Source organism: Salvelinus fontinalis, chromosome 3 (assembly GCF_029448725.1).
Source record: "Salvelinus fontinalis isolate EN_2023a chromosome 3, ASM2944872v1, whole genome shotgun sequence".
NCBI classification, from domain to species: Eukaryota; Metazoa; Chordata; class Actinopteri; order Salmoniformes; family Salmonidae; genus Salvelinus; species Salvelinus fontinalis.
In genome coordinates, this window is record NC_074667.1 from 51,762,762 (window position 1) to 51,779,352 (window position 16,591).

Here is a 16,591-nt window from a genome sequence, read left to right on the forward strand (position 1 = left end):
TTTCTTTAAAGAAACAGCCTAAACCCTGGCCTATTTTTTTTCTTTTCCTTTATTTAACTAGGCAAGTCAGTTAAGAACAAATTCTTATTTACAATGACGGCCTACTCCGGCCAAACCCAGACGACGCTGGGCCAATTGTAAACCGCCCTATGGGGCTCCCAATCACGGCCAGATGTGATACAGCTGGGATTCAAACCAGGGACTGTAGTGATGCCTCTTGCACTGAGATGCAATGCCTTAGACCGCTGCGCCACTCGGGATCCGATAGCAGAAAGAAGAAATCAAATTAAATGAAATACGGGGTTAATAAAACATTTTTAAAAGTAGGGTATTCCTCTCTGCAGTTTGACAATGTACAGTAGTGCCTAGGTCCCTGTGCCTATCACATTTTATTTTTGCCCTCATCGGTAGACTGAATGGCACATTACATTTGCTGAAACTACACAGGGTACCAGTTTATTAACCGTGAGACATTTTGCCTCGTCCCTTTTGCCTGAATAGACAGCTCCATTGTTCATTGTTGGCACTTTGTAGACCATAGACTGTAAAACATATATTTATATATATATATATTTTTTTTAATAGGTGTAGCCAAGAGCTGTAGTTCTGCCGAACCTGAAAGAGAACAGTGACCTCTTGTGGAGCCAAATGTGAAAAGGCATTGCATGATGTCACCCCTCCCTGACCTCTTAGCGAGTTGCAACAGAAAAAAATGATTTACATTAAAAGTCATACTTCTTTGAAACGACAAAGGCTATTAACAATTTAGTCAGCTGTATATATAGGTCAAAGGTTTGGACACACCTACTACTTCAAGGGTTTTTCTTTATTTTGACTATTTTCTATGTTGTAGAATAATAGTGAAGACATCAAAACTATTAAATAACACATATGGAATCATGTTGTAACCAAACAAAAGTGTTCAACAAACCAAAATATATTTCATATTTGAGATTCTTCAAGTCTTGGCATTCTCTCAACCAGCTTCATGAGGTAGTCACCTGCAATACATTTCAATTAACAGGTGTGTCTTGTTCATAGCAAAATAGTGTAATTTCTTTCCTTCTTAACATATTTCAGCCAATCAGTTGTGTTGTGACAAGGTAGGGGTGGAATACAGAAGAAAGCCCTATTTGGTAAAAGACCAAGTCCATATTATTGTAAGAACAGCTCAAATTAGCAAAGAGAAACCACACTCTAAAGTTTCCAAAACTGTTAAAATAGTGTCTGAGTATAACAGAACTGATTTGGCAGGCGAAAACCTGAGAAAAATCAATTCGGGAAGTAGTTTTGTTTTTGTAGTTTTCTATTCAATGCCATTACAGTATCCATTGACTTAGGACAGTAGACAATAAAATCACAGTTATGAAAACTTAGGACACTAAAGAGGCCTTTCTACTGACTCTGAAAAACACCAAAAGAAAGATGCCCAGGGTCCCTGCTCATCTGCGTGAACGTGCCTTAGGCGTGCTGCAAGGAGGCATGAGGACTGCAGATGTGGCCAGGGCAATACATTTTAATGTCCGTACTGTGAGATGCCTAAGACAGCGCTACACGGACAGCTGATCGTCCTCGCAGTGGCAGACCACGTGTAACAACACCTGCACAGGATCAGTACATCCGAACATCACACCTGCAGGACAGGTACTGGATGGCAACAACAACTGCCCGAGTTACACCAGAAACGCACAATCCCTCCATCAGTGCTCAGACTGTTCACAATAGGCTGAGAGAGGCTGGACTGAGGGCTTGTAGGCCTGTTGTAAAGGCAGGTCCTCACCAGACATCACCGGCAACGACGTCACCTATGGGCACAAACCCACCGTTGCTGGACCAGACAGGACTGGCAAAAAGTGCTCTTCACTGATGAGTCGCGGTTTTGTCGAACCATGGGTGATGGTCGGATTCGCGTTTATCGTTGAAGGAATGAGCGTTACACCAAGGCCTGTACTCTGGAACGGGATCGATTTGGAGGTGGAGGGTCCGTCATGGTCTGGGGCGGTGTGTCACAGCATCATCGGACTGAACTTGTTGTCATTGCAGGCAATTTCAACACTGTGCATTACAGGGAAGACATCCTCCTCCCTCATATGGTACCCTTCCTGCAGGCTCATCATGACATGACCCACCAGCATGACAATGCCACCAGCCATACTGCTCGTTCTGTGCGTGATTTCCTGCAAGACAGGAATGTTGTGTTCTGCCATGGCCAGCGAAGAGCCCGGATCTCAATCCCATTGAGCAAGTCTGGGACCTGTTGGATCGGAGGGTGAGGGCTAGGGCCATTCCCCCCAGAAATGTCCGGGAACTTGCAGGTGCCTTGGTGGAAGAGTCGGGTAACATCTCACAGTAAGAACTGGCAAATCTGGTGCAGTCCATGAGGAGGAGATGCACTGCAGTACTTAATGCAGCTGGTGGCCAAACCAGATACTGACTGTTACTTTTGACCCCCTCTACCCTTTGTTCAGGGACACATTATTCAATTTATGTTAGTCACATGTCTATGGAACTTGTTCAGTTTATGTCTCTGTTGTTGAATCTTATGTTCATACAAATATTTACACATGTTAAGTTTGCTGAAAATAAACGCATGACAGTGAGAGGACGTTTGTTTTTTTGCTGAATAGATATATATATATATATATATATATATATACACACACACACACACACACACACGTGGATATCTAGCCACACTAGGCCAAGCTAATTAGTTCAACTGGTAACGTTAGCAGTAAGCTAATTGCCAGGTGCAAAATAATTAACTGAAATCTTACTAGGCTAGTTATGAGAATAATTTAATTTGCTGAAAAAACTTTTCATAATTATCGCTGGCGATATGAGAAAAATACTCACCAAAAGTCTCACTTCTAATTAGACTGGGCTATGCCTACTAGTCGACCAACAACATTTTAATTGGATTTGAACTAGCCTAGGCAACCGATAGTGCAGATCTAGCGCCCATGCACTATGCTATGGGCTGTCTGAGCTAGATTTCACATCCACACTAATAATTCGGTATTAAACTGCTGATGGCTGTAGGCCGAGTATGGAAATAGTTATGTAAACACCGTAATCTGCTTATCTTAATCGGCCTAAAGTCAAAATCGAAGTAAGCATACGTTGCTTAGAAAACCAGGTGTTTTAATCGATCTTTCGAATTATTAGACATTTAAACCGTTTAATGGTGTATTTGATCTGCGCATGTGCTCGCCCCCGTAGCGCAAGCCTTCCTCTTTAACGAGAGACGACTCGTTTTCATGCACATTTTTTTCATTGATAAATACTGCACCAAACATGTTAGTTCGATATAAAATTGCGCGACTAAGATCTCCTTGGCAAAAACGTAAAAATCAATGAAATATTTATTTAGTTATCATAGATTAATTCAGACTGTTTTGGGGACGTGTATAATGGCAACGGCGTCTTAAAATGGACAAGCAGCACTATAGCCGGGTTTTTTTCTCGTTTTTCAAGCTAAGGTATTTTCATGCGAGCACTCTCGCTCGGTTCGCCAGCCGAAGTGAAGCATGCTGAAGCCTTTAACCCTACAACTCAGTTACTGATGCCAATATCACGTTGAACATGATGAAATTACTAATTGAATATTTAAAAGTCTGTATTAAATCTGTATCAAATAGTTTTTGTCAAGTACAGTTTGCATCAGGTATAAAAGGTGCAGTAAAATGCTTATATGCTATGTCAAGTATGACTTTCAAATATAAAGTGTCTTGGTAGGGCAGTTGAACAAATAGGGTGAATTCAGTTTAAGTGGGCCACTTTTTGCATTTCCAGCTTCTGTAACCTCTTTCGAAATCTATGCTACACATTAGCCCAACACAAGATACATTTCTGAAATCCTTAACATGTTTCCTAATCATAAAAAAAAACATGTTGATATATTCACCGATGACACATTTGTGTCAAACTCATATTTTCAGTTCACATTTGGTAGACTGAGACACCATTATTATACACTACCGGTCAAAAGTTTTAGAACACCTACTCATTCAAGGGTTTTTATTTATTTTTACTATTTTCTACATTGTAGAATAACAAATGATAGTCCCACTAAGCCCAAACCAGATGGGATGGTGTATCGCTGCAGAATGCTGTGGTAACCATGCTGGTTAAGTATGCTTGGAATTCTAAATAAATCACAGACAGTGTCACCAGCAAAGCATCCCCAAACCATAACACCTCCTCCTCCATTCTTTACGGTGGGAAATACACGTGCAGAGATAATCTGTTCACCCACACCGCGTCTCACAAAGACATGGTGATTGGAACCAAAAATCTCCAATTTGGACTCCAGACCAAAGAACAGATTTCCACCGGTCTAATGTCCATTGCTCGTGTTTCTTGGCCCAAGCAAGTCTCTTCTTATTATTGTGGTGTCCTTTAGTAGTGGTTTCTTTGCAGCAAATTGACCATGAAGGCCTGATTCACACAGTCTCCTCTGAACAGTTGATGTTGAGATGTGTCTGTTACTTGAACTCTGTGAAGCATTTATTTGGAATGCAATTTCTGAGGCTGGTAACTGTAATGAACTTATCCTCTGCAGCAGAGGTAACTCTGAGTCTTCCATTCCTGTGGCGGTCCTCATGAGAGCCAGTTTCATCGTAGCGCTTGATGATTTTTGCGACTGCACTTGAAGAAACTTTAAACGTTTTTGAAATGTTCCCGTAGTGACTGACCTTCATGTCTTAAAGTAATGATGGACTATTGTTTCTCTTTGCTTATTTGAGCTGTTCTTGACATAATATGGACTTGGTGTTTTACCAAATAGGGCTATCTTCTGGATACCCCCCCAACCTTGTCACAACACAACTGATTGGCTCAAACGCATTAAGAAGGAAAGAAATTCCACAAATTAACTTTTAAGAAGGCACACCTGGTAATTTAAATGTATTCCAGGTGACTACCTCATGAAGCTGGTTGAGAGAATGCCAAGGGTGGCTATTTGAAGAATCTCAAATATAAAATATATTTTGATTTGTTGAACACATATTTCTGGTTACTACATGATTCCATATGTGTTATTTCATAGTTTTGATGTCTTCACTATTATTCTACAATGTAGACAATTGTAAAAATTAAGAAAAACCCTTGAATGAGTAGGTGTTCTAAAACATTTGACCTGTAGTGTAGTTCTAATTGTACCCAAATGACAATTACATTTTGTGTGAATAGAAAACAGTGAGGATTTCAGACATGTATAATGTGTTGGGCTAATATTTTGGATAGATGTCTGAAGAAGTTACAGAGGACAGCAATGAAAAAAGTGTCCCACTTTTTCTGAATTGACTCAAATATCAGTACTAATAACAGTACTACAATATTCTTTTAACAGGATATAGTACTTCAAGAACCAGAGCCTTGCCTAACCAATGTACAGGGGGATCTCTTACCTCCATTGGAAAAGCCTATAACACTGTCCCAATTTATCTACTCCATGTTGTCCTACTTTAGCTAGCTATGGTTGGGAAAGCAGGACAACAAAAAAAAAAGACATAATTATAAAATGTAAATATAAAATTGGCAACTTTTTCATGTATTTTGAGTAACCAGTATGTAGTATGCACATTTACATCACAATGTGGCACTGTGCATTATTTATGACATGGCTTTATAACCTTAACATTCAAACAGAAAAAAAAGCTATTTCACTGATCTTACCGTGTGCTTTGCGGGGTGAGCAACCTGTTGGAAAATTGCTCTGCCCACCTCTATGTCATACCAATAAAGTGATGTGATTTTGATTATGTGGTTTCTCTGCAAGAGCTTAGTGACAATAGTTTAGATTTTCTCTTGTCAGACCAAGAAATAAATGCATCAGGATTAAGCTGTCCCAGTTTATATGATGTGCCACTCTTTCCGAATTCACAATGTATAAAAGAACAGCAGCATTGTGTGGGTTGTGGGTTCATTTCCCACAGGGGACCAGTATGTAGAACTACAGAAATGTATACACTCACTTCTGTAAGTCGCTCTGGATAAGAATACCTGCTAAAATATAAATGTCAAGTGTGTGTGTGTGTGTGTGTGTGTGTGTGTGTGTGTGTGTGTGTGTGTGTGTGTGTGTGTGTGTGTGTGTGTGTGTGTGTGTGTGTGTGTGTGTGTGTGTGTGTGTGTGTGTGTGTGTGTGTGTGTGTGTGTGTGTGTGTGTGTGATGCAGCCTTGACATGACTTCTCTTAAATAGGTACAGTGCCTTCAGAAAGTATTCACAACCCTTGACTTTTGCCACATTTTGTTGTGTTACAGCCTGCATTTAAAATGGATTAAATTGAGATTGTGTGTCACTGATCTACACACAATACCCCATAATGTCGAAGGGGAATTATGTTTTGATACATTTTTACAAACGAATAAAAAATGTAAAACTGAAATGTCTTGAGTCAATAAGTATTCAACACTTTTGTTATGGCAAGCCTAAAAAAGTGCTTAACAAGTCACATGAGTTGCATGGACTCACTCTGTGTGCAATAAAAGTGTTTAACATGATTTTTAAATGTCTACTCCATCTCTGTACCACACACATACAACTATTAGTCGAGCAGTGAATTTCAAGCAAAGATTCAACCACAAAGACCAGGGACGTTTGCCAAAGGTTCGCAAAGAAGGGCACCTATTGGTAGATGGGTAAAAAAAAGCAGGCATTGAATATCCTTTTGAGCATGGGGCAGTTTTTAATTACACTTTGGATGGTGTATCAATACACCCAGTCACTACAAAAATACAGGCGCCCTTCCTAACTCAGCTGCCGGTGAGGAAGGGACATACTCAGGGATTTCACCATGAGGCCAATGGTGATTTTAAAACAGTTACAGAGTTTAATGGCTGTGATAGGCGATAACTAAGAATGGATCAACAAGATTGTAATTACTTCGCAATACTAACATACAACAGAGTGAAAAGAAGGATGCTTGTACAGAATAAAAATATACCAAAACATGCATCCAGTTTGCAATAAGGGACTAAAGTAATACTGCCAAAAATGTGTCAATGAAATTTACTTTTTGTCCTGAATACAAAGCGTTATGTTTGGGGAAAATCCAACAAAACACATCACTGAGGACTGTTCTTCACAAACATTTCGCTACACCCGCAATAACATCTGCTAAATATGTGTATGTGACCAATAACATTTGATTTGATTTGATTGATTTTCAAGCATGGTGGTGGCTGCTTCATGTTATGAGTATGCTTGTCATCGGGAAGAACAGGGACGAAAGTAACACTTTTTTCCCTAATTACTCAGAGATCGATAGAGCTAGAGACACCGTATTTTATGACAAATAACGTATACATGCCCTCTACTAGTAATTTTATTTCTAGTGTAAATGAGTTTAAATTAAATAGAAGAGATCTACCGCAACGTTACCTTTGTATCTGCCTATGGGGCGGGCGTAACACAGCCTTGGGGCGGAAGTAACAGCTGGTGAGAAGTGCACCATATCTGTCTTGCTGTTTTCAACTTTCTCTCTCTCTCTCTACCGCACCTGCTGTCTCGACCTCTGAATGCTTGGCTATGAAAAGCCAAATGACATTTACTCTTGAGGTACTGACCTGTTGCACCCTCTACAACCACTGTGATTATTATTTGACCCTGCTGGATGTTTGAACATCTTGAATATCAATTTGGCCTTAAATGACCATGTACTCTTATAATCTCCACCCGGCACAGCCAGAAGAGGACTGGCCACCCCTCAGAGCCAGGTTCCTCTCTAGGTTTCTTCCAAGGTTCCTGCCTTTCTAGGGAGTTTTTCCTAGCCACCGTGCTTCTACATCTGCATTGCTTGCTGTTTTGGGTTTAAGGCTGGGTTTCTGTATAGCACTTTGTGACATCTGCTTTATAAATACATTTGACAATGTTATCCTTGTCATGCGCGCTCCTCGTGTCTTGATAGAATAAATGTCTTTATTCTCTTCACAAATGGCAAACTCATCATGCTCATCACACTTCTATGGATTGACATAAGGTAATTGACCACCAGAATCATAAAGATATCTATTTTTAACCACTAACCTGTTGATAAAAGTTTGTGAGAAGCTGATCCAAGGCATAATTCTAATGTCATATATAATTTTCAAACACTCAGTCACTTGTTGATACTTTTCTAACGTTATAAAAGCAGTATGAACTAGAGGAGACAATGCTTAAAAGTTAATCATTTTACATTTTGTAACATTCGTCCCACCCATCTCTCCTGTAACTTCTCCCAGGCTAACACCCAAGACTAGCTAGCATGATACTTGAAACTTGTGCTGTCATTTAGTCACTAGATGGGTTAAGAAAATTACATATGTTTGGAACCTTCAACAACTAAAAGCAACCAAAGATTATGGATATACAGACAAGATACTTGTCTCCCTGACAATGGGAGTCGTTGTCCACAAAGTGGCACTGCGGGCGATCTAGCTCCTGCCTATCCTTTATTTGGATTGGTGGATATATCTCATTATTTTAATACTTTTTGGGATATTCGATGAGGGTTGTTGACAGCAACCGCCTGTATTCAATTGAGAGATACTATGCTACTAGCCTCAAGCCATGAATATACATAACCATCTCAAGACAACTCCGATATAAAGTGTTTTTTGTTGTTGCAGGATGTCAGTATACTCTCGTAACAACCTAAGCATTAAGAAACTTCTATTCAATCAAATAAATCTTATGTAGCAAATAAGCCATACATTTCTTTCTTGACCAAAATCGACACTCTCATTGACCTCCATACAAAACCTCTTTGCTTGGTGGGTCAAGAGGTATAGAGGTAAAGAGAGAGTTGGACCTCTCTCTTTACCTCTTCCTCTCTAACGCAACTTTACAACCGAAAAACACCCTGTTTTGTTTGACATACATCACTCAAAAACACTTTTTGTTGATAATAACTTTGCGAAACATGGTCAGACTGGTCTGTTTTCTGCAGGGAGGTCATCCTCCACATTAGGAACATGTTGACTTCACTATGTCACACTATGTAATTTTGTGTTTTCTGAGAAAATGGCCGTGCTACTTTTGCCCCTTGTTACTTTCGTTTCAGCTCTCCCTACATTTTGACTGGGGAACAGGAGTGGAGAAATATTATTTCTTTCTTTAGCATCTTGAGAGAATACAAATGCACAGTTAGATACCATCTGTAGGGGTATATTCATCAGCATCATAGGCTATAATCTGAGAGTATTTCAACCACATCAAATATGCATCCAAGGTGAACTGACATTTTATCAGAAACATATTGGGTGGTAAACTTCTTTGCTCCGTGAAAGAAGCAAATATGACAGAATTTGACCGATGTCAACTAGATTGAATGATTCATTCTATCGATTTATGACATTATTTTGGTGAGCAAGGGTTAATTTAGTCTTCTATGGCAACATAATGACAGGAGATAAGCTGCCTGTATCTAATTATAGACAAGTTAAGAAACAAATAGCCTACCAAAATGTCGGAAATTATAACAGAATCATATCTAAAAAATCCTGCATACCTGTGAAAAAATCTTTCCGCAGTCTCTGACTACAACGCATTTTCCATATTAACGGGTCGGATGCCGGCCTCAGACATTCCCTTTATCACATAGCCTATAGTCGGGCGGTTGCGGATGGGTTATTAGCAACTGTAGGCAGGTGAACAAACAGCTGACCGCCGTACCACTACTATAATGGTATATGGCTACGTGTCTGTTAGAAAGCACTCCACTAGATGTCACCCTCCAGCTTGCCTCATAATAGATACTGTATCTTGACAGTTTTGCTATGGACCCCTTGCTGCATTAATAAATCACAACAATCGCATAATGCCTGGGAAAAGCTTTCTTGTGTAAAGGACAGAAAACCATCCAATGCTCTTAAGGAAAAGGAGGAACATTATCAGTTAAGGTATATTATTGATCATTGAAGAGCACTGGTTGCCGAGTGCATGTTTTTTTTCTTCAATCACACTGTATGTCAGCTACTTTACCAATCTACAATCTACATCTCACCAAGCCAACCCTATTGGATATCCTCCCATAACTACAGAGGAATGGCACACCCTCTAAAAGCAGTTATCAATTTGAGATAAATTGGCCAGGTGACAAGAAGTGCATGTGGAGTTAACTATAAAAGCCGCTTTCTCTGAACTGTCAAGAAATAATGCCCAGTGCTATCGCAGCATTCAAATCCCCCTTTCCCCATGCTAGAAGAAGAACTCACAATATGATGGCCATGATCCACTGTATCTCTATATAGACACAGGTCAGGGGTGTAGATACATAGTCATCACCTTTGCTCTATATAAAATATTATACACTGCCTAATCCCATGCAATAGAAGCGCTGTGCAGGACTAGTATAAGCCATCAACAGATCTGAAATGAAAAATATCTGACTTCATCCATATGGAGTTCATGAGAAAAGGTTCTATGTGGGGAAATTTGACATGGATGCTTCTCAAACTTTTCTCCAGTGATAATTCAGTTGAAGAGTTGTATTATTTTCTCTATGGAAAATCTTGGCATATATTTAGGGAAATATTGATCATATAGGGATCATTTCCCACTTAATCTACACTGGATGTGTGTCTCCTTGTTTAATTAATATACATGTATTTCAGACTTGTAAGTGTTTTCATTACTTCTGAAGTTTTATTTCCTTACATTGATGAAACCTAAAAGCAGACTTACTGTATTCTCACTGAAGTAAAAGGTTTTTGAAAGAAGGAAAATGAAAAAAAAGGAAACCCACACAGTAAAATGTCAGGTGAATGTTCTGTTGTTATGTAGGCGACCCATGAGATACGCTCAGCAATCATTAACTTGACAATGATTAAATACTTGTGTTTGAGTTTCACTGACGAGTTTCACTGACGAGAGCAAACCATCAAACACCTATCATTCTGAAATGTTTATATGACTACCTCTATATCAGGTGGATAAAAAGACACTTCTCAAATTGGTTCTGTCTGTCTCTTGCTCTCTCTCTCTCGCTCTCTCTATCGCTCTCTCTTTTTCTAAGTTAACTCACTCTTCCTCTTGAAAATAACTAATTAATTAAATATTGAACATTCTCTGCCATTTTCATGTGTGATTACTTTATCTATGCATTTCACAATTCGTTGGAAATTTAATTAATTCATTGTGCCTATGTACTGTAATTAGGGCTGTGACGATACCAGCATTGCAATAGTTTTTCCATGGCAAAAATAAAAATACGAAGCCAACCAAAATCGTTGGTCCTTTCAAAACATGCTGTATGTAACATTTTCTGTGCTATAGCTTGGAAAATAAATACACGTGACTCTGGATGACAACATAATGATGATTGTTTCCAACATTGGGGCTGTTTTCCTGAAGAAATTAAATCTGCTTCGTGTTTTGTTTCCTTTGCATGATACTAACGAGTATCGTGATACTGGAATATATCTCTGTCTGTCTTCATCATGATCCTAAAGCCTTGAATCTGAGTGCAATTCAAATGAAGTGGGGAAGTCGAGGGGTGAGGAGCAGAGGCACCAGATTGGTTGTTTGCAGGTAAAGCAATCTGCAAATACATTAATTATTAGGGACTATCCCCTGTCCTTACAAACTGTTATCTCCTGTCCTTTCATACTGGAAAGGCAGAGTGGGAAGGGGGTTGGGATGTAGCGTCTCACACTCACTGACCGAGGGGGAAGTCAGTTTGTGGTGTGTTGTGGGGGAGGGGGCACAAACAGAGGACCATGGGCCCCCCTTAAGGACTCTGTGGAATGTAATTGAGGCTCACTCTTTAACACACAAGCACCCAACCAGGCAAACAGATGATTCATGATAGCAGTGTTAGCTTTATGGCTGTGGTGATCTCTGTTATAAACACATCATCTCAGTTGAATGCTGTTTATCGAATACAAGTGACATCATTTTGTAGGAAAGGATCCATATCAAACTTTTTCTGTCAAGACTAATACATCTGTCGTTCTCAAGTGACAAATAATACTTCCATTTGTGTTTTGAGTTCATGAGCTTAAATATGCATATCAAATGCCTGAAGCAAATAGGTATTTTAGAAGTTAAAATCGGTATAAAATTGGCTGGACTGCATAAATCTCTGTGTGCTTGAAACTTGGGACACAGCTGAGGCTATGAACTTCACAGATTTTTTAAACAACACCCCTTTGAAGGCAACATCAAAGATGCATGTAAGTAAAACTTTTAAGAGACATCGCCACACTGTATTTCAGGTGGGGTATTATTTCCAGTATATACTTTTCCTTCTCAATTGTAGACAGATTGAGATAAAATATGCCCAGACCAAGGAAACAGCAAGTAAGGAGTGAAGCAAGCAAGGAGCTAATTACCAAGTGTTACCTAGCCCCCCCCCTGACTTCCTCCCCAACAGTTGAAATTCTACACTGGTGTGCCTGAGAGATCACCATGGAGACAGATTCGGCACTATCTTCCGTGATTCTTCTCCAGAGGGCAGTTGGGCCTCCTTAGTCCCGTCAGTCACCCATAGGGCGATTGCACTTCATAGTGTTTGCTACACAATTGCAAATTGTACCCTGAACACTGCTGTCCTCCACTCCCCCTGTGGCGTATGGATATTGGCATGTTCTTGTGTTTATTGAGCAGATGGATAACATATATGAAAGTCTGAGGGTTGTGTGTGAGTGCATACTTGAGCTTGACTGTCAGTCAGTGTGCAATTGTAAGGAGGCTGAGGAAGCACACATTTTGTATCATGCCTATGTAACGGATGTGAAATGGCTAGCTAGTTAGCGGTGGTGCGCGCTAATAGCCTTTCAATCGGTGACTTCACTTACTCTGAGACCTTGAAGTATTGGCTCCCCTTGCTCTGCAAGGGCCGTGGCTTTTGTGGAGCGATGGGTAACGATGCTTTGTGGGTGACTGTTGTTGATGTGTGCAGAGGGTCCCTGATTCGAGCCCGGGTATGGGCGAGGGGACGGACGTAAAGTTATACTGTTACACCTATTTATCCTTCTCCATGTTACTGCTCAATCTGAATTCTGTTAATTTTGTATTTTTGTTAATCTTTTGGAGAGGATTATATAAAAAGGTAAACTGAACCCACTTAGCCTATGACTCTTTGAAAATGCATACTTGGGAACGAGCAATGGTTTGAGTGTAACAGATAATGTTGAAAAATGTACATCATACAATCTCAGAAGAATATGTAGGCTTATGTTACAATTGCAGACCTAAACACTTTATTTGTCAATATCAGTATTTGAGGCATCAGAATTATGGCTATAAACATTTAGAAAATTATTAAATTAAAGAGATTCCTTCTAGGGACTGTCACTTTTTTGCTAATGGAGAATAGCACGTCACAACGTCCACGCTCATCTTATATATCTCCATGGGCTACTTTGGTGAGCTATAAATAAATGCATGTTTATCAGTATTGCTGCTTGTCTCATCTATATACTTATTTTTAGTCTACGTGTAGTCCATGTTCAGAAAGATCCATACGTCTTAATTCTGAAAGAGGAAGAAGACAACTACTCTACCCAGAAGCCCCATCGCTCTTTTGCAAGCTGGTTTCTTGCGCTTTGGGAGTGTTTCCCATTTAAACAAACACAGTGGTGAAGATGGCGGAGAGTTAATAGGGGCAAGAAAGAAACTGGTGTAGCCTACTCAATGAATGCATTGAAGCGGGTGAGTTTTTCCTGCTAGTAGCCGGTGTTTTGTTGGTAACACTGATAGGGTTTTAAAACATGTGGCACATTTTCCAGTTGACCTGATGTAGCTTAACGCGTTTCTTGGAATAAGCAGAGGTTTCACCCGTAGCCTACAACCAACCTACCTTGTAGTTCTGAGCGTTTCCGTTTATTTTGGAATTGTTGGCAACATGAAGAGCGCTCTCTCCCTGATGATGTAAGTCCATATTTGTCTATTGGCTGTTTTAAATATGCGTGCATTCCTCGTGGAGGTTGCATGCGGATTTTATGCTCATCTTTGTTACAAAGTTTATCAGAGGGGCAAATTGATAACGTTACATTCAGAAACTATTCCATCTCGACTGAGTTAACTCTTCTATTTGTGTAGGCAAGATACCTGTTTGTTATTGCAACGGTTCTATTAAAGTCGAAGTAAATCTTTTTTTTAAGTACTAGTTTGCCCAAATATTTAGGCTGCGTTTTGATACTCTTTAAATTAAGAACAAATATCCATAGTTTGATAACATTGGCCTACAGCTGAATCTACTGTCGCCAACTAGCCTAGATTCCGAGGTTCAGTGTAATTCTTATGGTATTAATGGTTACAAGGAATAACTGTTTATATCAATATGCTACTTCGTAATGATTGTGACAGTTGACGCATGAAACAACATTGTATCAACCTCAACATGACGTAGCCTAATGGTCAGCTACGCTTGAAATGCAGTTTGTGTTAAAATTACAACTAACTTAAGTTGGACAAAACAGCGACGTGGTGGTAGTAGCCCGGCCCATTGAAAAAATCCGCACATTTGCTGTTATTTATGGTTCACCCGTATTAGGTTAAGTAGCTATCTGTGATTATAACGGTGAAGATAATAACCTACCACAACGCCGTAGGATTGGATACGTACGTCAGGCCACCGGCTCAACTCTCTCGTAGGCTACATGCAACATCGGTACAGAATAGGCTATTTATGATACCATATGTCTCAAGTTCACATACATTTAATTTACTGCAGGGCATGGTGAGGAGAATGATGGTGTTCATTCACGTGTGTGTGCGAGAGAGAGGGCTCATGGTTAAGCGACTCTGGGCTGAACACTCGTCACTAAATTGTTGGGTTGAAAAAATGGCAACAAAACGAACTACTGATCAGTTTGTATGCTGAGTATTTACTTTGAGGCAATAAGGGAGCATTCTTCGACAGCTTGCTCATGTATTCTCGACAGACAATGGGGGGTGAGTAATTTCGCTTGAATTTAAAGGTCTAGGTGTGCAGTCTTTGCTTGGGGGCAAACCACGTGAATCACAAGAAACCTTTCTGATACTCACACGCAGACATGTACAGGAGGAGGACCTACTCATCCCAACATGCTAGACTCTCAATGCTCCGTCTGGCTTAAGACATTTTTAAGGGTAAATTAATTGCATTATTCAATCACATGCAAGTTTTGGGTGTTATTGAAGATGGGTTTTTACCCATCATACATGTGGCATGTAAATCCGGAGAGATCAGTGTGGACACACCTACAAATGAGTGGATTCACCTTTCCAACAAGTCAGTATGTCAAATTTCTGCCCTGCTAGAGCTGTCCTGTTCAACAGTAAGTGCTGTTATTGGGAAGTGGAAACGTCTAGGAGCAACAACGGCTCGAGCAACAACGGCTCTGCCGCGAAGTGGTAGGCCACAAAACGGGACCGCTGTGTGCTGAAGCACGGAGAGAGAGAAGAAATAAAATACATTTGTCTGTCCTCGGTTGCAACACTCACTACCGAGTTCCAAACTGCCTGTAGATGCAATGTCAGCACTGTTCGTCGGGAGATTCATGAACGGGGTTTCCATGGCCGAGCAGCCACACACAAGCCTAAGTTAACCATGTGCAAGACCAAGTGTCAGCTGGAATGGCGTAAAGCTTGCCATCGTTGGACTCTGGAGTGGTGGAAATGGATTCTCTGGTGTGAATAATCACGTTTCACCATCTGGCAGTCAGACAAACATATGGGTTTGGCGGATGCCAGGCGGATGCCAGGAGAATGCTACCTGCCCGACTGCATAATGGAAACGGTCAAGTTTGGTGTTAGGAGGAATAATGGTCTGGGGCAGTTTTTTATGGTTTGGGTTAGGCCCCTTAGTTCCAGTGAAGGGAAATCTTAACCCTACAGCATACAATGACATTCTAGACAATTCAGCACTTACAACTTTGTGGCAAGTTTGGGGAAGGCCCTTTCCTGTTTCAGCAGGACAATTCCCGTGCACAAAGTGAGGTCCATACAGAAATGGTTTGTTGAGATCGGTGTGCAAGAACTTCACTAGCCTCCAGAACCCTGACCCCAACCCCATCGAACACCTTTGGGAGGAATTGGAAAGCCAGGCCTAATCGCCCAACACCAGTGCCCGACCTTACTAATGCTTTTGTGCCTGAATGGAAGCAAGTCCCCTGTTCCAACATCTAGCGGAAAGCCTTCCCAGAAGAGTGGAGGCTGTTAAAGCAGAAAAGGGTGCACCAACTCCATATTAATGCCCATGATTTTGGAATTAAATGATTGATGAGCAGGTGTTAACATACTTTTGGCCATGTAGTGTATCAGGTGAATGTGTATGGTGTCTGGGCTATGGGCTTGGAGTAAGAATTAGGCCACTGAGCTATCCTGACTAGTGAATTGTCTTCATGGTCTCATTTTAGGATTAGGCCTATTTTTATTTATCATTAATACTTTTTAATGCACATCTATATTGTCTCCATCTTCTCTAGCAGTGTATATGTTTGTAGGAAGGGAACAGTGGCCGCTGTGTGAATCTACCCAATGAACTGCTGCTGCTACTCAGATTCTTTGCAAATTGAGCCCCCCCTTCTCTTTATCTCTCCCTTTCTTTCTCTCACACAGGGTGTCAGGCTGCGTTAACATTGAATCAATCTTCTGGGAGATTCTTTGACTGCAGATGG

The 16,591-nt window shown here is 40.4% G+C and overlaps 1 protein-coding gene across 7 annotated transcripts in view; it reads left to right on the forward strand.

Moving 5' to 3' along the window:
• Nucleotides 1–13,535: 13,535 nt before the first annotated feature.
• LOC129851080 (nuclear receptor coactivator 3-like) overlaps nt 13,536–16,591 on the forward strand; it is a 29,290-nt gene continuing 26,234 nt past the window's right edge. For 3 of the 7 annotated variants that reach the window (XM_055917281.1, XM_055917289.1, XM_055917290.1), the window contains exon 1: nt 13,536–13,640. The gene's annotated coding sequence lies outside the window, so the exon portion shown is untranslated. The other 4 variants (XM_055917286.1, XM_055917285.1, XM_055917284.1 and 1 more) reach the window with 3 other exon arrangements.